We start from the raw sequence: 23,186 nt of genomic DNA on the forward strand, positions 1-23,186 counted from the left end.
ACTAAAAAAAGAAATTTATTCTATTTATGGTCAAAGCATAACTTTAAATTCTCAAATGTTTAGTTTATGAAAGAATCTGTCATTTGCTAATAATCCTAGCTACTTCATTTAGCAATATTATTCCTCTTTTTTGGATTTTTGCAAGACAATGGGGTTAAGTGCCTTGCCCAAGGTATTAGGTATCTGTGGCCAGATGTGAACTTGATCCTTCTGACACCAGGATGGATACTCTAACTACTACAACACCTAGCTGCTGTAGCAATATTTCTTTTATTATTATTTTATTTTTTATTTTTTTAATTTTAAAAAGGTTTTATTCATTTTGAGTTTTACGATTTTCCCCCTAATCTTGCTTCCATCCCCCCCCACAGAAGGCAGTTTGTTAGTCTTTACATCATTCCCATAGTATGCATTGATCTAAGTTGAATGTGATGAGAGAAAAATCATATCCTTAAAGAAGAAACATATAGTATGAAATATAAGCAGAATTACAAAATGAGACAATTTTTTTTTAAATTAAAGGTAATAGTCTTTGGTCTTTGTTCAAACTCCACAATTCTTTCTCAGGAAACAGAGAGCATTCTTCATCGCAACTATCCCAAAATTGTGCCTGATTGTTGTTGCCCTGTTGCAAGTCCATTAAGGTTGATATCACTCCCGTATTGCTGTTAGGAAATACAAATGTTCTGGTTCTGCTCATCTGGCTCAGCATCAATTCATGCAAATCCTTCCAGGCTTCCCTGAATTCCCATCCCTCCTGGTTTCTAACAGAACAATAGTGTTCCATCACATACATATGCAACAGTTTGTTAAGCCATTCCCCAATTGATGGACATTCCTTCAATTTCCATTTCTTTGCCACCACAAACAGAGCTACTATAAACATTTTTGAACAGGTGGGTTTTTACCCTTTTTCATCATCTCTTCAGGGTACAGACCCAATAGTGATTTTGCTGGATCAAAAGGTATGCACATTTTTGTTGCCTTTTGGGCATAATTCTAAATTGCTCTCCAGAAAGGTTGGATGAGTTCACAGCTCCATCAACAATGTATTAGTGTCCTAGATTTCCCACATCCCTTCCAGCATTGATCATTGTCCTTTCTGGTCATATTGGACAGTCTGAGAGGTGTGAAGTGGTACCTCAGAAATGGTTTAATTTGCATTTCTCTAATAATTAGTGATTTAGAGCAATTTTTCATATGATTTTGGATTTCTTTCATTTCCTCATCTGTAAATTGCCTTTGCAAATCCTTTGACCATTTGTCAATTGGGGAATGACTTGTCTTTTTTTAAAAATATGTAACTCAGTTCTCTGTATATTTTAGAGATGAGTCCTTTGTCAGAAACACTAAGTGTAAAAATTATTTCTCAATTTACTACATTTCTTTTGATCTTGGTTACAATGGTTTTGTCTGTGCAAAATCTTTTTAATTTAATGTAATCAAAATTATCTAGTTTATTTTTGATAGTTTTCTCTATCTCTTCCGTGGTCATAAATTGCTTCCCTTTCCATAGATCTGACAAGGAAACTATTCCTTATTCTCCTAGTTTGCTTATAATATTGTTTTTTATATCTAAATCCTGTATCCATTTTGATCTTATCTTGGTATAGGGTGTGATGTGTTGGTCTAATTCAAGTTTCTTCCATACTAATTTCCAATTTTCCCAATAGTTTTTATCAAAGAGAGAGAGTTTTTATCCCAATAGCAATATTTCTTAATATTAGATCATTTAGGACACCCAAAATACCATGATCACAATTAATGAGTTTAAAAACTTAAAAAACTTTTTAATTTAATTTAATACATTTTTAGATTATCTTACACTAAAAAATCAATCCATATAATATAGTTATCTAAAAGAGGTTGTACAGTTTTAACTTCAAATTTCTTAATGTATGTAGTAGTCTTATTCCTTTTCCTTCAGGACTATTTTTTCCTTTCTGAAATCAAACCTGGTTTGATAGCACATGATGAAATAGAAAATTCCTTTGCTGAACCCTTTTTCCTACTTTGAACCTGATTTACTTAACTGATATCTAAAGGGAAAGATGAACTTTGAAATTTCTAGCTAAAGCCAAGTCACTAACACTATTAAAATGCTCTAGCAAAGAGCTAGATGATAATAACTCGAATTAGATGATAATCTGCTATTGCTTATAAATTTAAATTTTTTTTAAATAAAACCCAAACAAACAATAAGAGTACTTCGTATTTGGGAGGTTTCATTTCACTTAAATCAGGGTTAGAAATTGAATTCAGTTGCAAATGGTTTCCCAAATGTTGTCAAATATTAATAATTTAGATTTCTAAATTATATACATGTATATATTTAATATCAGAATAGAATTTTTCATCTTGTGAAACCAAAAGTTTGACTATTCCTGATAGTTCTGCTAACCAGCACTGTGCTCAAAATTTCATAATTTATCTTTTCATTTATAGTTCTAATACATAAACACATGAACATATTTATATGAAGCTAATTTGAAATAATATTACTAAAACATTCAGAATTTATTCAAATTATTCACAAAAGTATGTACACAACATTTTCATTTCTTGTTTAAGAAGACTCAGGTTTTTAAGGTGGCTCAGTTTTCTAAGTCAGAGAGAAAAAATATCTAATAAAAATACTCCTTACTATGAAACAATATTTTATCAGATCTTTACATTTTACTGTATATTTTTTAATCTTAAATACTCAAGTAGGGTAATCCCAATAACTGTTATTTTAAAGTTATAGCACATGACTAACCCATTCATTACCAATTAAAATTTCCAAATCAGGTGACTTAAATTTTGCTAAATGCCTATCCAGGCTTCCTTAGAGAAGATTGTCTCAAAAACTTTGGATTTACTCATTTAAAAAGACATGTAGAATTATGAAGAAATTACATTTAGTCAAAAAGATTAAAAAAGCAAACATTATAATAAGCATTCTACAGTAAGGTGAACTTCAGTGTGATCCAGGGAGGCATGTCTCCTTTTTCCCTTTACAAAACAGATATCTTGACTTAAAACCCACTTAAATATATTATTAATATTAAATTTAACTTAAAATAAAACAAAAATAAATTATACACAAATTTCCCAGCTATTATAGAAATTCAATTCATAATTTCAATTATCTGGTATTATTTGACTTGTTTAGAAAGAGGAAGGCTGAACACATGGTTGCCTCCATCTCAGTTCCTTAAAAATACAAAGATACAGTTGTAGCCATCTTTAACTTTCCCCATTTGCACTTTTCCTGATGCAAATAAAGTTTTAAATTCTATATTATAAGGGAAGAACTCCACACTCTATTTTTAAAGGCAGTGTTTTAACAAAATTACAAAATGCTTAACTGTCTAATCAATGTAGGTCTTCCAAATTAAAAAAAATATGTAAAACACTCATGACCCTTTGGTATGACCAGAGTTGCATGGGTAGGAGGAAGAGAGGCTCAAGATAACCAAGGCCAGATCAGCAGTGCCAAAGCTAAACTGAGAGAATGGAATGGGTAGAGTCACTGTTGATCTAATAAAATGGCAAGAGAAGGAAAAAACTGCTGGGGAAAGCCTATAGGAGAAAACAACAGAAAAAATATGCAAATTTCCTCAAAATTGTAAATTAGGGGGCCGGCTTGGTGGCACCCTGGAGTCAGGAGTACCTGAGTTCAAATCTGGCCTCAGACACTTAATAATTACCTAGCTGTGTGGCCTTGAGCAAGCCACTTAACCCCATTGCCATGCAAAAAAAAAATTATAAATTAGGCACCTATGGTTTAAATCCCTTTGAAATCAAAATAATTAACACTGGTCATAATTTTAGGGTCATTTTTAAAATTCATACCAGTAATAATCGTAGGCCCAGGGATACCCAAAAATTTCTTTTAAGATTTTAAGCACATATTGTTCTTAGATGGACCATATAGCTAAAAATTTCTCAGCAAAATTCCTAGATTTCATATTTTAATCACACTCAAAAAGTACATTTCAAGACCAGTTACCTTTTTTCTGAGAGGAATTAGATTCAAGGGATAGGATTCTCTCACATATCATGAGAAAGAAGGAATAAATCCCTAGCCAGCTCTCCCCTTGGCAATAAGGAGAGGAGGTAAGTTTAGCCTGGTGAAAGAAGAAAGCTAAAGGAAAGGGCTGCCTCATCATGATGATGCTTGTCCTTCTTTCTCAAAGAAGACCAAGACATCAGGTGAGCTGATGCCATGACAAGCACATGAATTGGATTTGACTGGGGGAGGGGGGCTGTGCTAAGTCACCAGTCTCACTTTCTCCTCCAGAACACATCTAAGTCCAGTAACCAGATATGAATCAGGACGACTGAAGATGGTTCTGGATGTGAGGCAACCAGGGTTAAGTGACTTGCCCACGGTCACACATGAATGTCACACTTGAGTCAAGTGTCTGAGGCTGGATTCAAACTCCCATCCTCCTGACTCAAGGTCAGTGCTATATCCACTGCACATCTAACTGAAGGCAACTACAGAGGTACTTCTTCTGCAACATCTGAGGGAACAGCTTTCTGAATCTGACATCAGGGAAACAAAACTAATAACCTGCACACAGGTTCATTCAAAGCAAGCCCTTAAAAAGTCAGTTGAGAAGTTGGTGATCCCTCCTTAAGCTTCTCAAGTCCTCAGAGAGTCCTATCTCCAGGCCCCAGGAAAGATGAGACTTCTGGGTTTCACCTGTAAACTCCACTTTTCCAAGAGAATAGCGCCTAGGAAATGGTCAACACATGTGGCCCCTTCATATGCACTTGAGGGAGAACACAAAACTCAAAACAGGCAACTCAGCTGAGTAGAATTCAGACTGAGATTGAGTTTACAAAAGGTGGTTTACAACAAAACAATAAGTGGCTTACCTGAAAAGCAGATCTCCCCGAATCATAGTCACTGCCTGCCCACCCATCAAAAATGATGCCCCTATCCAAAGGGAAAAAAAAATCAAAACAAAACAAAAAATCCTTCAGAATCTGATGAACACTACATTCCCTTTTTTAAAAAAAATCTCTTATTTCTTTCCCTTAATCCTAATTCCTCATATCAAAAAATGACTAATCTGTAAACATGTTTAACACATATTAACAATATTAACCTGATTGTTTGCCACTGGGAGTGAGGGAGGGTAGAAGGAAATTTTGTAACTTAAAAATATACATAGGCATATTGATGAATGTTGAAAAACTTTCATAACATGTATTTAGAAAAATAAAATAGCAATAAAAATGATGCCAAGGAAAATGATAGCCACCTAAAGGTTTGAGCAAGAACATGAAAAAAATCATGTAAAGAACAAATCCAACCCAGATGAAATTTTAGGGATAAAAACATTTATTTCTGTGAGCTAAAGGGAAAGAAAACTTAAGGGGCAAGGAATCACTGATTCCTAAATATTTGAACAACTTTAATATCTAAAGCTACCATGAAAGAAGGAGCAGTAAGAAAAGGTATGGGAGCATGAGATGCCACTCCCCAAGAGCAATCTAATTTCCCAAAGGAAAAAAAGCAGTAAGGGAGAGTAATAGGAACAAGAGAGTCTGGGGTACCCCCAGAGCTGGCTAAAGAAAGGTGAGCCTATCTCCCTATTTTTTTATCTCTCCCCCTTTCAATCCAATCTTCTCAAACTTTCCAGATTAATCTTCCTTGTGTACAAATCTGACTGTCATTCAATATCCAAATCCCATCCCTCAGGCTCCAGTAAGTAAAATCCAAATTGTTCATCTTGTTCATTGAAGACCCTGTGGTATTCTATGTTAGAAAGATTGGCTTTTCTTATACCATTCTTGGTGCTTTAAATAACTCCTACCTGCTAAAATTATTTCTATTTCTGCAAGATCTAATTTCCCTAACCATCTCACTTCCCAGAAGAAAAAAATTATTTGAGAAGGCTGAGAAAATATCAGAAAATGGGACCTGGATTTTCCCAAAAAAGTGAAATAACAGTATCCTGACCAGGAATGGAGTGACTCTTAAAATGCAGATAAAATTGTGTGGGGGGGGGGGGGGGTTAAATTGCAGAAAGATGAAATTCCTTGGGGCTTGCAAGAAATAGAAAAGAGTACAACATATGAGAGGCAGGGAGGGAGGGAGGGAGAGAGAGAGAGAGAGAGAGAGAGAGAGAGAGAGAGAGAGAGAGAGATTGATTATATGAATATATAACCTGATGCCACTTGGGGGGGAAGGGAGGGTAGAAAAAAAATTTATAATTTAAAAATATACATAGGCATATGGATGAATGTTGAAAAACTTTCATAACATGTATTTAGAAAAATAAAATATCAATAAAAATGATGCCAAGGAAAAGTACAGCCACCTAAAGGTTTGAGCAAGAACATGAAAAAAATCATGGAAAGAACAAATCGAACCCAGATGAAATTATTGATATGACATGGAAGATGATGCAGCACAGAAGACTAAAGAGAGGATAGACAAGGAGAAAAAACTAAAGTGAGAACTGTCACAAAAACTCAGGGAGAGGAGGCTAGGTGGCGCAGTGGAGGGCGGCTAGGTGGCGCAGTGGATAAAGCACCTGTCCTGGAGTCAGGATTACCTGGGTTCAAATCTGGTCTCAGAAACTTAATAATTACCCAGCTGTGTGGCCTTAGGCAAGCCACTTAACCCCATTTGCCTTGCAAAAAACCTAAAAAAAAAAAACTCAGGGAGGAGTTAACTCAGAATTTTATTATTCTAAAGCCATATTGTTTCTATTTTATGAACCTATATCTTGCCAAGGTCATACAAGACTGGATCCAAAAAAGTATTCATACCATATAAATTGTGGTCATAATAAGTTATGGGAAGTCCAGAACGAACCAATAGTAAAAGAACTCAGTTTGATTTTATTTATAACAGAATCCAAGCTAGTCCTTTCATTTTCTATAGACTTTGTTCAATTTCCTTTTTTTATGCTTTATTGATATGTTTTGGTTTTATATTACTAACATTTACAGATCATTCACATTTTATGAGAGGTGTGTTATAACACAGATAAACAGTTAAATAAAATTTATAACATAAGGACCTCTTCTGAAAGTGCATGCAACACCACCAATCCAAGTTTCTATACTTTTAAATTTAATTTAATTTAAAAGAGAAGAAAAAAAATTTCTTACAATCATTATGTTTAGTTAAGCAAAAAAATCCTCAATGGTTATAATATATATTATACATGCACTATACATATATCTCATTCTGCACCCTAAATCTATTACCTTTATGTATAAAATAGTTAATTATCCCTTCTATGTAGTTACTAATGGTCTGTGTATTGTTCATAGTTTACAGCTTTGCTTTATTTTTACTAATATTTTATTACATAAATTGTTCTGGTTCTACTCATTTTATTCAGGTTATAAAAGTCTCAAAATTATTCATTTTTGCAATATAGACATTTGTTTTAATAATATAAATTGTTTTTTTGATTCTGCTCTCTTCATTCTGCATCACTTTATGAGTCATCCATGTCTTTTAGAAATCCTCTAATTCCTAATTTGTTATAGCACAATAGTTTTCCATCACATTCATATACCATAAAAATTGTTCAACCATTACTCAATTGTTGGACATTCTATTTTTACTGTTTTCTTTTTTATTTTTGCTTATACTAAAAAGAGCAGCAATAAAATGTCTTTGTATGTAAAAAGACCTCTTTCTTTTGTCATTTTTGAGAACAGACCTAGCAATGAAACGCTGGTTCACTCTTTAATGATTTTTTGTGCATAATCTGGAATTGCTTTGCAAAATAGTTATTTCTATTCACAGGTCTACCAATAGCATGTCAAATGTATCTATTTTTCCACAGCCTTTCAATATTTATAATTTTTCTTTTTTTGTCATCTTTTTCACTTCAATGAGTGTGGGGTGGTATCTCAGAATTGCTTTAGTTTGACCATCTAGTCAAATTCATCATTTTATAATAGATAAGAAAAGAGAGCTCACTGAGCTAAGTGACTTTCCTTTGGAGGACATATAAGACTGGACACTGAAGCTCTTCTAGTTCTAGAAAGTCAAGGCCATCATTAATCCAAGGGAGCTATGGTTTCTCAGATATAGACCTTAATAGTCTCTGTTGATACACCTTCCTCTATGATACACCTTCCTCTAATTACCAAATGCTTACAACAAATATATTATTCTACTACTTCTAATCTACTCTTTTCTAGTAAGGAACTATAGCTCCTTCATTTCTATATTTCTTCTAATATCTGTTATTTATAAAGTTTAGATCATGACCCTCCATATCTTCTTATCCTGTGTGATTTATATACTCATCTTTGAAACTTTGGCTAGTGAATGTGCCTAATGATCTGAAGGTCTTAGTCTACTTTATGGGTTCAAAAATATAGAGCTCATAAGTACAACCTGTCATTTTATAACTAAATTGAGAAGTAGATATTTACATAAGACTTCTGACAACTAATCTAGTAAATAGTTCTTTTTCACAATAATATGCTTAATATTTTACTGCTTACCAGTAACACCATTTTCACTATTTGATCTGTCTACTTCCCTTGTCCTTGAGGTTATCTCAGCTATTTGTCACTTATAATCAAACCAACTTTTCTGTTATCTATTTATATCTACCTGCAATGCAACTTTTCATTGTTCTTTAAGTCATTTGCCATTGTGATTTCTCTGAGATCATTATATTCCATGTTTCAGTCATGTAGAATCATTGAACGAATACTGGTGTTCAACAGTAGGGTCTTAGGGGAATAAGCAAATTGGAATCTAGATTGCTCAATACTGTCATGTTCTTTTTGGAACAAACTCCACCCACACTCACACACTTTGCAAGTGGAATATCTACCTTCAAGTCCACACTCCTTATAACTATAATTTACAAATGTCCACTGGTGATGTTAAAAGTCAACAAAATTAGCTCAAAACAAAAGCATTTCCTAAAATGGTAGAAAGCTAGTAATTCAAAGCAAATTCCCAATAAACTAGGGGTATACTCTTACATAAATGCACTGTCAGTAAGAACAGTGAGAACATATAGATTATATAAAATGGAAAAGAATATATGGAACATATGTAAGGAACACATGTGGCCAAGACCTTTAAGAGAAAGGGCAATTCATGATTCCAGAGCTTTGGTTCCACTCATGTCTTCAGATGATGCCTATGAATCTTTGACTCATAGGCTGGGCAAGATACCAGTTTATCCACTGACTACAGTCACCACTGACTCCAGTTCTGGTTCTGCTGACATCTTTGCCTAGTGTACTCCTGTGCCATTTTTTTTTATGAAAACTTTAATCTAAAATCAACAAAAGTCTTGACTCAATTCTCCCTAGAGTACTGCCAGGGACCAGATCCTCCATACTTTCATTGGTTCAACAGCTGGACTTCCTAGAATTCTGGATATCAAGATTCTCAATCCTCCAAACCAGGTACTGGCAAATTTCAGCTCTAGGGACAAATCCAATCTGCCAATGGATTTTATTTTTTAAAATTTTTATTTTTCAATTAAGTTGATATTTTTTAAAAGAAGCAACTATTTTAATTCATGGGATATACAAAATAGTGAGCTAATTTGGTCCATAGACTGTAGTTTGCTAATCCCCACTCCTCACAAAAGGTTGATATTTGGGAAACAATATATTTGAATTCCCCTTTCAAGCTTCATGTATGATGCCATTGTTGATAATGAGTGTTTGAGAAAGTGTTCAAAGATGAAGAACAATCTTGACTGAATTCTTCCTCCATTATTGACTCCCTTCTCAACCTCCTGACCTCACTAAGTAGAGAAGGACTAGCTTGCTTTTTTAAAAAATATGCCCAAGAAGTATGGCTGATTCTCTCAATGAATTTCTAGAAATTCTCAATATGGTGTCAATTGCCTTCATTCTATATTCTAGTTCTTTGATTTCTTCAGGTTAATTGAAAAATTTCATAACTTATTTTCAAGTTGTAGGAAAACAGTTTACGCCTTCAATTTTAGTAGTAAATATAAATATTAATAATAAATTAACATGAATACAATGAGTATGAGAAACATGACTACAATTGTTATTGCTTACAAAGTGAACAAAGATTCAATAAAGTCCTATCAGGAACCATTTTATTTCTAACACCTTTACAAAGATAGGTTGATAAATTAATAGATAGATAGCTTATAGATAGATAACAATAAAGAAGAAAAATTAAAAAAACAAAACAATTAAATGATTATGACTTTAACCATACTTTGAATGGCATGTGGCCTCTTTCCATTTCATATCAGTACTCTGTCAATATATTTAAGGCAGTATTTTCCAGGTGATTTTATTTCAGTAAATGTTTTTAGGTAGGCAGTACTCATTTGTAATTAGGTGATCAATATTGCCAGGAAAACCAAAACAATTGGGGAAAGCAATTACTTCCACTTTGATAAGCTTAGTCTAATATCTTTTGTCAATCTAATGCTATTAAAGTCCTTTGACATCTGTCTAATCACAGAGGAGAATAAGTCCACACAGCAAGTGGAACACCCAGTCATCACATTATCTACTCTTTCTGTCAGCTTAGAGGACAAGCAATTTAACAGAGCCCATTAATTATTTTGTTCTGTAGCTGCTTATTCTACTCTGATTGATTCATCTTGACTGGTACATGAGATTAATGTCAAAGTAAAGTAAATACTGAAGCTTATTCTTTTTTTCAGAGTGAAGAAAATATGGTGCTCACTATCATTGTTGGTTTCTAGTCTCCCTCAGCCTTGTGGGACTATCCTCCAAAATTTCCCATTTCCCAAGTGAACATCTGCCATGGGTGAGTCAGCCAACTGGGATTCACGTTGAGGGTGTTCCCTGATTGCCTAGGGCATTCCTTGGCAAGATGTAAAATATATTCTTAAATTAGAATAGAATTATTTTGTGAATTTGAAGTGACTGGATCCAAATAGGGATGGGGTGTTTAGAAAGCCTAGATGCATCATTGATTCATAATGCATTTCGCCCACTTTTTATAGTTACCTAGCAACACTTCAAAGAAAAAAAACAAAGCCTATTCATTGGCACTTCAGCAAATTTACTAGAGGCAATATTATATTTGTAATCTCTAAACTGGATGTGAATAAAAGTTAATAATAGCTAGTATTTTTATAAGGTCTCACAAGATTTGCAAAGTTGTTTATAAGTATTACCTTATTTTATCCTTACAACATTTCTGGGAAATAGGTGCTATCATTATTCCCATTTTACAAATGAGAAAACTAAGGCACAGAGAAGCTAAGTGACTTGCTCAAGGTCACACTGCTAATAAGAAGCTGAGGTCAGATTTGAACTCTTACCCTCCTAATTGCCTAATTCCAGTGCTCTATACACTAGACCACCTAACTGGATGTGAAAAGCCTAGAACTACTATGGTTGGTGAGAATTTTGCCTGGAACCCTGCCTTTATTCTCTGCTCTGCCATTGGTTCAATGTATTCATTATTCCTAAGGCATTATTCTTCTGTATCTCAGTTTCCCAATCAATTTAAGGATAATTCTTTATACTACAGTTATGCCTTCCACATCGCAACTTTCCCCATTGCTGTTTCAATATATCGCAGGTCAACATGAGATATTTAATGGGAATTTTGGAAGAATTTTGCAGAAGTCACAAATTACATGCAAAACTGTACACAACACAAAAAATTTAGAAATTCAGAAATGCATCATATGTGTGTGCATAATATTGTATGTCAATATGTTTTATATTTTAATACCATAACACTTCAGACTTCTTTGATATAAAGGGCGGGCCAAATAATTATATGCATATGTACCAGATCATAGAGGTGTCATATCCCCTAACCCCTGCAATGTGGAATGGATAACTATATTCCGATCAAGAATTGATCCAATAATTATTAGTTGGTTTCTAAATGCAAAAGTCTAGTTCCTGAATGACAAAAACACTTTTCTCATAGCATTTTAAGTGAGATGTCTTAGATCTAGGTTGCTGATCTCTCAGAGGGTCCCAAGATGAGACTGCTATATAGTTACCCTTAACTTCAATCTGTCTCTTTTATATGCCTCAGTTATAGAAAATTCTGATTGAGACAAACTTGGTCAATCAGATGAGAGAATTATCCGAGAAAACTATCTTAAAGTCTCTCCTACTCTGATTCATCCTAATTCAGCTGTCACAGCAATTTTTCTAAAGTTGGATGACACCATTGTCATCTTCCTATTCACTGAGCTCCAATGGTTCCATTTTATATCCAAAATCAAATTCTTTTGTTTGACTTTAAAAATTCTTCATAACTTGACCCCTTTCTATACTTATCTAGTCTTTTCACACTTTATTCTCTTTCATACATTGTATAATCAAGCTACATTGAACTATTTGAAGAATACTTCATCTCCCATCTCTGTCTTTTTATAGTCTCCCATGATTGGACTTTTTACTTTCCCTTTAATTTCTCTAATTTTCTTAAAAATTCAACTCCATTCCAAAAGCTCCAATCCTACCAGCTATAATGCTTTCCCCTCTCAACTTACCTCCCATCTACTAGAGAGAGAGAGAGAGAGAGAGAGAGAGAGAGAGAGAGAGAGAAGGAGAGAGGTATGTGTTTGTACACACACCCATTTATATCTGTACACACACCCATATATGTGAGTACACACATTTGTTTTTCATTTTCAAAGTGAAGCATGATTTCAGGGAGGTGGTGCCATGACAAGGTGGAACCTGAATTGTATTTGAGTGAGGTGGGGCTGTGCTAAGTCACCAGCCTCCCTTTCTCTTTCATAGCCTTCTGGCTCCAGTGGCAGGATATGAATCGGGATGATAGGAGATGGTCCTGGATGGGAGGCAATCAAGGTTAAGGACTTGCTCAAAGTTACACAGTTAGTAAATGTCTGAGGCTGGATTTGAACTCAGGCCCTCCTGATTCCAGAGTTAGTTCTCTATGCACTGCACCATCTAGCAGTATTTGTATATTTTGTATTTCTTGGTATCTCTAGCCTATTGCACAGTGTTTGGGAAATGGTAAGCGCCTAACAAATGCTTGAGGATTTCTATTGATTGACCTGAATGTATCTAATTCTGAGAGGCAATCTGGTTTAATGGAAATAGCAACACAGAAATAGGAGAATGCTACAGACCTAGTAACAGAGATTTTAGCAAAAAGTAAAATCAATAAGCTCATGCCATCTTAATGGATATGGGTCAGAAAACTGTAAATTTAGATGACCCTGGAACTAGTCAAATCGCATTAATGGTTTACTATCAATTTGTAAAGAGGTCTTTATGAATGATGTACAATGGGGAATTATTCTTGTCCATGTGTTATTTAAAATTTTGATAGATTACTTACCCAAAGTCACAGAAAAACATCTCTAACACAATAGATGAAGAGGTCAAAGTCTAAAATATCTTGACAGACTCAAATAAGAAGTTCAAATGAGGGAAATTGTAAAGTTCTGTTCTTAGATTGAAAAAAAGTAACATCACTAATACAGGATAAAAAAAAGCAAAGTCAGATAACAATGGTAGCTGTGGAAAATATCTGAGGATTTAAATGAGATGCAAATATAGTATATGTTAACATTTTGACACAGCAGCAAAGAAAACTTTTAGAGGAAACTAGATAGAATCCTGAACCAGGAATCAAGAAGACCTAATTTCAAATCCTGTCCCAGGCATCTATTCTGGGTCCGGGGACAAGTCACTTAACCTCTGTCTGTCTCAATTTTCTTAACTATAAAATGGGCATAATAATAACATTTAGCCTTTCTGTCGGAGACGGGGGGGAGGGAAGGAAGGGAGGGAGAAAAACTGTAAAACTCAAAGCATTGCCAAAAAAAGATTGGTACAATCTACCATTGTATATAAATGGAAAATAACTAAAATATTTATTAAAAATAATAAAAACACCTAGTTCACAGAAGGAAAAATGTGTAAGCTCTTAGCATAGTGCCCCCAGTACAAAGTAGTCATTCCCTTTTTCTCTCCCTTTCTCATTTAGGATCCCATATAATCTTAAATTGCATTAAGAGGTAGAATGCCTATAACTGAGAAACAATGACTTAATGGTTCCACAACAATGCATTTCACTAATCAAATTAACTCAGAAATATTATATTCAATTTCAAATAATACATTTTAGTTCAGGTATAGCTGAGCTAGAACATCCAAGAGTATGCTGATTGGAATAGTGAGACTATAGAATATTCATAAAAGGATCAATAAAAGGAGTTGGGAATATTTAGCTTGAAGACAGTACAATTTGGAATGGTTAGCTTAAGACAAGAAGACATGCTAGCTATCAGATAAAAGAAAAATTAGATTTCAAAAGATCATAGACTTATAGATTAACACTGAAATCAAAAGTCATTTAGATCAGTAATTCTTAATTTTTTTTGTATCTAGGAATTCAGACTCTTTACTGAAATTTGTGGATCCCTTCTCAGAATAATGTGGGTTTTTTTAGGTTTTTGCAAGACAAATGGGGTTAAGTGGCTTGCCCAAGGCCACATAGCTAGGTAATTATTGAGTGTCTGGGGTCAGATTTGAACTCAGTTACTCCTGACTCCAGGACCAGTGCTCTATCCACTGCATCACCTAGCCACCCTGGGAATAATGCTTTTAAAAGCATAAAATAAAATATGTTTAAAGATATAGAGCAAGCCTTATGGTCAGGAAGTCTTGGGTTCAAGTCTCATCTCTAATATGTACTACATATCCCTGGACAGTTCAGCTCACCTATCAGTAACTCTCTATGACTAGAAGTTATAGAAAAGTTGCCATTCTGCATTAGTAATATGAAAAAAGTAGGTTGTAATAGGATTAGAATTCATTTATTATATTCCAATCCTATTGAAATCTAATTATCAAAATATTTTTAAGTTCACAATCCCAAGCTAAGAATTACTGATTTGACCAACCAAGATAGACTACGTAAATTTTACAAATGAGAAAAACTGAGTCTTAAAAAGGTTAAATGTCTAATCTAAGATGATACAGGTATTAAGTGGCAGGTCTAAGATTTGAACTCAGGATCTCTGACTTCAGGTCAAGTACTCTTTCCATAACAATGCTTGGATCCAGAGAGCAGACTAGGAATGATGTGTAGGTTAGAGAGAAAAAATTTTGACCTGATGCACAGAAAACTTTTCTAACAATAAGAGATATACAAAGAAGAGGGAGTTAGATAATACAATTATTATGAGGGAATTGAGAGCAAAAGAAGTTCTGATTTGTCCAGGCTCATGCAAAATTAGCCTTCCAGTCTATAGAGGAAATAAAAATCTATTAGCAATTCTGCAAATTTCTTTTCTCCTCATCTGTGGATTTAGAATTCATATCTCTTAAAATAAAAACTTGGTTTTTAAGACCCCATCTAAAACCAGGAAGACCCAAATTCAAATCTAACATCAGGCAATTACTCTTGTCTTAGTTTTCTCATCTATGAGGATCCAATGGGATAATATTTGTAAAGTGCTCAGCATACTGTCTGATACATAATAGGTACAATTTGAGTAGTAGATCATTATTATTATTATTATTAATTATTATAACTATTATATTGCTTCAGGAGGTACTGGGTTCTCCTTACTGGAGATCTGTATAACCACTTATTAGAACTGTTATAGAAAAGATTTCAAAAAGTTTTTTTCGGCTCTAAAATTTTATATTTCTATGATTCTATTTTCAAGTATTGGTTTCTATATTTACTAACTACATAAATCAAATAATTTGCCCTTTTAATCTCAGTTTCCTTGTCTATAAATTTGGAGAGATGTTTGCAGTATATTCTTTACAAAGTGGTTTGAGGAAATTTCTTCACAAATTGCAAAACACTAAATAAAGAGATGAAATTATGATTATTACATAATTGTAATTATTGTAATTATGATTACAGTAAGGCATGATAGATGTGGAGCTAGCTCCAGGATCAGGAAGCCCCAGATTTAAGTCTCACCTCTGATCAATGCCTATCCTTGGACAGGTTACCTCACCCTCTCAGCATCCCCAGGTAACTATCACTACAAGTTACAAAAAAGTTGACCTTCCACATTAGGAAAGGAAGTTTCTGAACCAGAGTTCTGTAGATAATTAAATCCCAGATCCATTCAAAAGCATAAATGATGCCAAAGTATAATAATTAATAATAATAATAATAATGTTTTTCAATTTTATATTGCTGCTAAAAGGCTACTTTCTTTAGAACAATTATCAGCCTTCACTTTAAAGTCACCTTTGCCAGGAAGTAAAGCATTGATTATCTCCCCCAATCATAAACTCTGGAAGACAACGATCAGAATGTTGGAAGACTGTTACTGCTTTCATGATACTTAAAGTGAAGGAAGAGACAATATTATATAAAGGGTAAACAATTTAACAAGCTTCCAGGGAAGTTTAAGCTTTTGTCTAATCTTGTTATACATATTCTGTCACCATCCCCTTTATGCTGTTTAAATTTTCTGATCTCCCTCAACTTAGTGTGGTCATTACCAAAGTGACCTCCAATGTGGTTAATGGTAAATTCCAGATTATAAAATTTCATGTTCAACCAATGTTTTCTGTTATTTGATTTTTAATGTGTTTTTCAAGGTTTATAGTTTTTAGGTTCACAATGCAAATGTTTTAGTAAATGTTGCACCATTTCAATGAGATTAAATCTGTACTGAATTTCATTTGATGTTGCTGTCATTTTTATTGTTCTTTGATATCTGACTCCTTTTGACTTCATTTGGGATTTTCTTGACGAAGCCACTGAAATGATTTGCTGTTTCCTTCTTTAGCTTATTTTGATAGATGAGGAAACTGAACCAAACTGAGTTAAGACTTGTTCAGGGTCATACAGTAAGTTTCTCAGACTGGATTTGAATTCAGACCTTCCTGACTTTAAATCCAATGCTCTCTCTCTCTCTCTACTGTGACACCTAGCTGCCCTTCATTTAACAGGAAGGTTTTTTAAAAATAGAATATTTCCTATTTGAGTGAATAAAAATTAATGTTTTATTTGAACTTTTTTTAACCTCCTATTTTAGTGCTTGCCATTCTTCACAAAAGTTCTTTGAGTGCAAAAGACAAATAAAAAAAAGTCCAAAACTTGAAAGAAAGTCTTAAAAACATTTAGTTTTTTTCAACAAACTTCCCTATAGGACTGTGGCAAATTTAAAAAATTACTTCCTTATTTCTCCAACTGCAATGATCACAAACCATTCTCCTTTTTTCCCCTCACACCTGAAACAGATAAAATAAAGGGATTTTTAAAAGTAAAATAGAAAATTATAGATAAAACCTATCTTTAACCAATGTTTCTAAGATTTAATGATACTAAAGTGTTTTTTTAGGTTTTTGCAAGGCAAATGGAGTTAAGTGGCTTGCTTTCCCAAGGCCACACAGCTAGGTAATTATTAAGCCTCTGAGATGTGATTTGAACCCAGGTACTCCTGACTCCAAGGCCGGTGCTTTATCCACCTAGCCGCCCCATTCTAAAGTGTTTTTTAAAATTATCAGTTTTCTAAATGATGTCTCTAATTGATATTCTGCCTACCAGTTCACATCAAACATCCGAACAATGGTTCCAATAGCATGAGGAAGGTGAGCATCTGCTGATATTCACCCCTTCTTATCTGTTCTTTACTTTAAACAAATACCATTCACTAATACAATGGTCAAAGAATAAAGTGGTCAAGGAATAAAATGAGGCAAAATATTTCAGTAAAAATTCAAAACTTCAACCTCTTGAGCATTAGGTTCTAACCAACTGATCACAGAACCACAGATCTAGACAGAGCTCTTCTTCGTGGCCCTCTAACCCAACTGTATCATTTCATAAAAGAGGTAATTGAGAGCCAAAGAAGTTCTGATTTGCCCAGGCTCACGCAAGATTAGCCTTCCAGTCTATATAAGAAATATAAATCTATTAGCAATGCTGCAAATTTCTTTTCTCCTCATCTGTGGATTTAGAAGTCACACTTCTTAAAATAAAAATTTGGTTTTTAAGCCCGTGGATGCTAGTGGCACACCTTCTCAGAACTACTATGTATTTGCATTGCACATATGAGACAATAATTTGAAGCAGTAAACAAATGTTAGCTACTGTTTCTGATGATAATATTGCTATTTTTGTTATGATGTATATGTTTTTAGAATATTGAAATGTAAAGACCTTTAAGGGCAGACATTTTTTCCACTTTCACCTATGTATTTCCAAAGTTTATAAGGCACAGTGTTTGGCATAGAATAGCCACTTAATAGGTGCTTTTTGTTTGATAGGTTTCTTGATTGATTCCAGACAATTTCACAAATGGAGTTAAATAAACGATTTTATTCTAGGGAGGTTTGCTTTTGTCTTGGGGAATTCTTAAAAATGGAAATTACGCCCACTAATATTGTCAAGCCTGACTAACTCCTTTTTACTATTAAAATGTATTTTCACGCAATAAACATTTTCCCAGAGCTAGAATTAAGAGTGGTAACCATAGCATAATGTTAAATAGAGGCTTGATTGTGTTCTGGCCAAATTTCACATTATTGGCACAAGATGAATACCACTGCTGTTGATAGTTGAATACTTCCTCTACCTAGAGGGATATCTGTAAACCTGAAGAACCAGATTCCTATTTTAAAAAGACTCAGTGAATGACAATCATCTAAAACCATGTGGCAAAGGAGAAAGAAAAACTAAATTTAGATGGGGAACTCCACTTCTAACAAAGATTGAGTTGCACCTAAATGTTGGCCTTAACAAACAGCTGTTTCCCAGCAACACATTCCATTAATCATCCTTCTCGAAAAATTATTTTGATACTTTATTTTTTTGTTTGTAGATTTTAACAAAGATGATATTCTTCTATAGTAATCCCAAGGACTACAAAGAAGAGTTAATCCCATCATCATCAATAAGCATCACTATTATGTGCCAGATACAGTCTAATAGATAAAACAAATTATAAATAAATAAATATATACAACATATATACACGGCATAAATAGAAAGTAATTGGGGTAAAAAGGCACCCAGCAGTAGGGAAGAGGGACTGAGCAAGCCTTCCAACAGAAAGGAGAATTTGGACTGAATTTTGAAAGTACCCCAGGAAGCAGACATGAGGAGGAAGAGAATTTCCAGTGTATGGAAAAGAAGTAGAAATAAAAGATGGACAGCTAGTTTTGAGTACATATAAGAAGACCTTGCTGAGCTGGATCTAGATTATAGAGTATTTGGAGGACAGTAAAAGATAAGAAGACTGGAAAGGAAGGAAGGGGGCTAATCTGTGGAAAGAGTAAAGTATAAGAAAAATGATTGACTAGGAGATAAGGACAATAATAATAATGCTGACATATGCATAGTACACATCTGAATTTCTGAGAACATCCTTCACTTGTGATAATCCTCCAAAGTAGGTGGTTTACAAAATCCAATCCACGCTATATGTGAAAGGGAAAGAATACATTTTATCAAACATCATTCTAGTTTAGCTAGCTTTCAGTAGAGCATTTGCTAAATTTTCTCAAGAAAAAGATAGAAAGGCATGGACTAGACGAGAGTATAATGAAGATGAATTTTGAATTGCTTAAGGGACTGGTATCTTTGAAGGTTTATATTCATTAATGATTTAATTTCAAATTGGAAGATTTTCAAAAACAGATCTCAGGAAATTCATATTGGGCTCAAAATTTTTTAACATTTTTTATTATAGTCATATCTTAATATACACATTAAGTTGATTTATTAAGGTGATATGCTTTAGAAGTAACATAATGTAATTGAAAAAACAATGGGGGTAGTTAGGTGGCACAATGGATAGAGCACTGAGTTCAAATTCAACCTCTGATATTTGATACTTACTGTGTGACCTTGGTCAAGTCACTTTAACCCCATTGCCTTATAAAAAAATAAAAAGAGAATATTTTTAAAAAGAAAGTCATGGGGCAGCTAGGTGGTGTAGTGGATAAAGCACCGACCCTGGAGTCAGGAGTACCTGGGTTCAAATCCGGTCTCAGACACTTAATAATTACCTAGCTGTGTGGCCTTGGGCAAGCCACTTAACCCCATTTGCCTTGCAAAAACCTAAAAAAAAAATGTCATAGGATCTAAATTTGAATTCAGACTTTGTTACTTACTACCTATGTGACCTTAGGCAAGTCATCTAACTTCTTTTGACCTTCATTTCCTCATCTACTAAATGAGGTTAGACTAGATGACTTCTATTGATCCTTCCTGTTCTAGCTCTAAGGCTCTATGATCATTCATCTGAATTTAATGACTTGAATTTTAATAAGAATTATTTTACTCAATTCAGTTTAAAAATTGATGACAAGTTTAAGAAAGAGAAGAGAAAAAGAATCAGTGAGTTGGTTGGTTCTTGTCCTTTTTTAGTGAAGAAGATCAAAATGACATCACTATGCTTGAGATAAATTACATCATGCCCAACTGTGGCTGATCAGACCAATACAAGCTCAGAATATTCTGCCACAGGCTGGGCACAAATATTCCATGTGAGCACCTGGGGTAGGTACTATAAACTTACATATGTCACATTTCCTTTGAGCCGCTTCAATTCTGTCCTTCTCATATAGATCAGTGCCCATACTGATGAGGGCATGCCATTCTAGGCGTTCTGTACCAGTGTTTCCCAAGGTGTACAATCAATTCTAAAGTTCTTCATTGAGACATTCAGGGTGTCTTGGTATCACTTCTTCTGACTCCCTTGTGAGTGCTTGCTCTGTGTGAGTTCTCCATAAAATAGTGTTTTTTTGGCAAGCGCCCATCTGGCATTCTAACAATATGTCCAGTTCATCATAGTTACACTCTCTGTAGCATTGATGGAATGCTGGGCAGTTTAGCTTGAGAAAAGACTACAGAGTCTCTATCTTCTCCTTCCAGGTGATCTTTGGAATCTTCCTAAGACAATCTAAATGGAAATGATTCAGGTTCCTGATATGGTGTTGGTAGACTGTCCAGGTTTCACAGACATACAGCAATAAGCTCAGCAAATAGGCTCTGTAGACTTACAGTTTGATAATCAGTCTAATACCTCTTCTGAGATAGCTCTGGCATCTTAAGTGTCAACCTCATTGTCAATGTGTACCTTCCTGGAAAGGACACTGCTAAGGTAAGTGAACTTGTCCACAGTATTCAAAACTTCGCCATTTGCTGTAATCAATGGTTCCATATATGAATGGTGCAGTGATGGCTGATTGAGCACCTGAGTTTTCTTAGTGTTAATTGTTAGACCAAAGTTAGCACAAGCAGCAGAGAATTGATCCATACTCTGTTGCATCTCAGTCTCAGAGGTTGCATTGAGTGCACAGTCACATGCAAACAGATCATGCGTCAACACTCCCTCCATTTTGGTGTGAGGGCTGCTGAGCCCTTTTAAAGGCTGATTTCCACCTTTGATATCCTCTCGCCTAACTCTCACTTGTGGCTCCAAGAAACTGAATCATGCACAGTGGCCACACCCAGTAAATTGTTTCTGCAGGTGAACTAAACCAGGTTGAGGGTAACCGAGGAAGTCTCAAACTCATTGGTGAGTTGGGGGGGGGGATCTACCCAAGCATGTGAAGTCTTCCACTGGTGGAATGGGTGGAGGAGAACAGTGCATCCCAACAGCCATGAAGTCAGCTGAAGCAGGTGCTGTTAGAGCTAGGTTAGACATCGAAGACACCAAGGTCATCCACTGCATCTAGAATCATCACCAGTTGTCTTGACTCTGTCTTGCTATGCTGGTTCATGATGACTTTGGAAGTGTGAGGCACATGACCTCATGCAGCTCTACCTCACTTAAACTCAATTTATGCACACAACAAAAGACCACTCATAACCATTCCTCAAAGTCCTGTGGCAACAGACAAGCAATGAAGCAGCAGGTGCAGATACATTGGGAACTGAAGTCACAACCCTGCACACAGGTAGCCCAGGTCTTAGGGTCACTTCTCCACTGAAAGTATCAATGATATTCGGGCAGCCCCTTGGGTGACTAGGAAGCACTTTCATTGCTCACTTCCTGATGCAAGGAAGGGGGCTAGAAAAGGTACCCTACAAATTGTCTGTCGACCCAACCCTAGTTTGATTATCGAGGCAGATGGGGATCCCACAGTGACCACAAAAAAAACTACAAAAACTTCTTCAAAGAAAATTCCATTCACCAATGGTGCATGGAAGGTGCACACACTCATAGATAATACCAGACCCAAAAGACTTTAAAAAATGAACAATTCTTGTTGCAAGAGAACTCAGCAAGTATAAGATCCAAATAGCAGTCCTGATTGAAACAAGGCTGGCCAATGAAGGCCAGCTTACTGACATCGGAGCTGGAGTGGTTGCAAAGAAGGTGAGTGCCATGAAACTGGGTAGGTTTTGCAATCAAAACTAATATAGTCAACATCCTTAAATACCTATCAAAAGGAGAGAACAACAGGCACATGACAATGAGATTGCCATTTCCAGGAAACTCCATGCCACCATCATTAGTGCCTATGCTCCCAACATGATGAACACTGATAAAGTACCAAAAGAGGACAAGATTATAATTCTGGGTAACTTTAATGCTAGAATACACTCAGATTACCAGACGTGGCAGGGAGTCCTTAGGAGGAATTCAGTTGGAAACTGCAACAGCAGTTGCTTCTACTACTGAAGACTTGTGAATCTTATCACCTTCTATTACAAACACTGTCTTCCATTTACCCAAACACAATAAAATGTCCTGGATACATCCTCATAACAAACACTGGCATCTAATAGACTATGTGATTGTAAGGAGAAGAGACAGACAAGATGTGAGAGTGGCAAAGGCAATGTTTGGTGCAGAGTTCTAGACTGGTCACAGAATCATTCCCTCTAAGCTAAAATGGCAGCCCCAAGGCAAAATGAATTAAAAAAAAAAGAATTAATGTCAAGAAATTAGAGTATATCTCTAAATGGGAAATTTGTTGCTAATTTGGAAGGAAAACTGAGTCAACCCACAGTTGGCAATAGTGGAGCATAAAAAGAGTGGACAACCTTCAGAGATTTGGTGTACAGCATGTGCTCATATAGGCCAGAACACTCCTAACATCAAGACTGGTTTGACGAAAATGTTGGGGGAAATATAGAAGCTGCTAAATGAAAAAAGAGAACTCCACAGGATTTACCAATAGGATAATTCATCCATTACTAAGAAAGTAACATTTAATTCCATCAAAAGTAAAGTACAGAGGCAGCTAGGTGGCACAGTGGATAGAGCACCAGCCCTGGAGTCAGGAGT

The 23,186-nt window shown here is 35.0% G+C and overlaps 1 long non-coding RNA gene across 1 annotated transcript in view; it reads left to right on the plus strand.

Annotated features, from left to right (window-relative positions):
* The window catches only part of LOC141511086 (uncharacterized), a 34,234-nt gene extending 17,932 nt beyond the window's left edge, over positions 1–16,302 (plus strand). Inside the window, exons 2-3 of the long non-coding RNA XR_012475262.1 lie at positions 10,656–10,762; positions 16,137–16,302. This is a non-coding gene — a long non-coding RNA (uncharacterized LOC141511086). The remainder of the gene's footprint in view (positions 1–10,655; positions 10,763–16,136) is intronic.
* Positions 16,303–23,186: the final 6,884 nt, after the last annotated feature.

This window comes from Macrotis lagotis, chromosome 2 (assembly GCF_037893015.1).
Source record: "Macrotis lagotis isolate mMagLag1 chromosome 2, bilby.v1.9.chrom.fasta, whole genome shotgun sequence".
Lineage (NCBI taxonomy): Eukaryota > Metazoa > Chordata > Mammalia > Peramelemorphia > Peramelidae > Macrotis > Macrotis lagotis.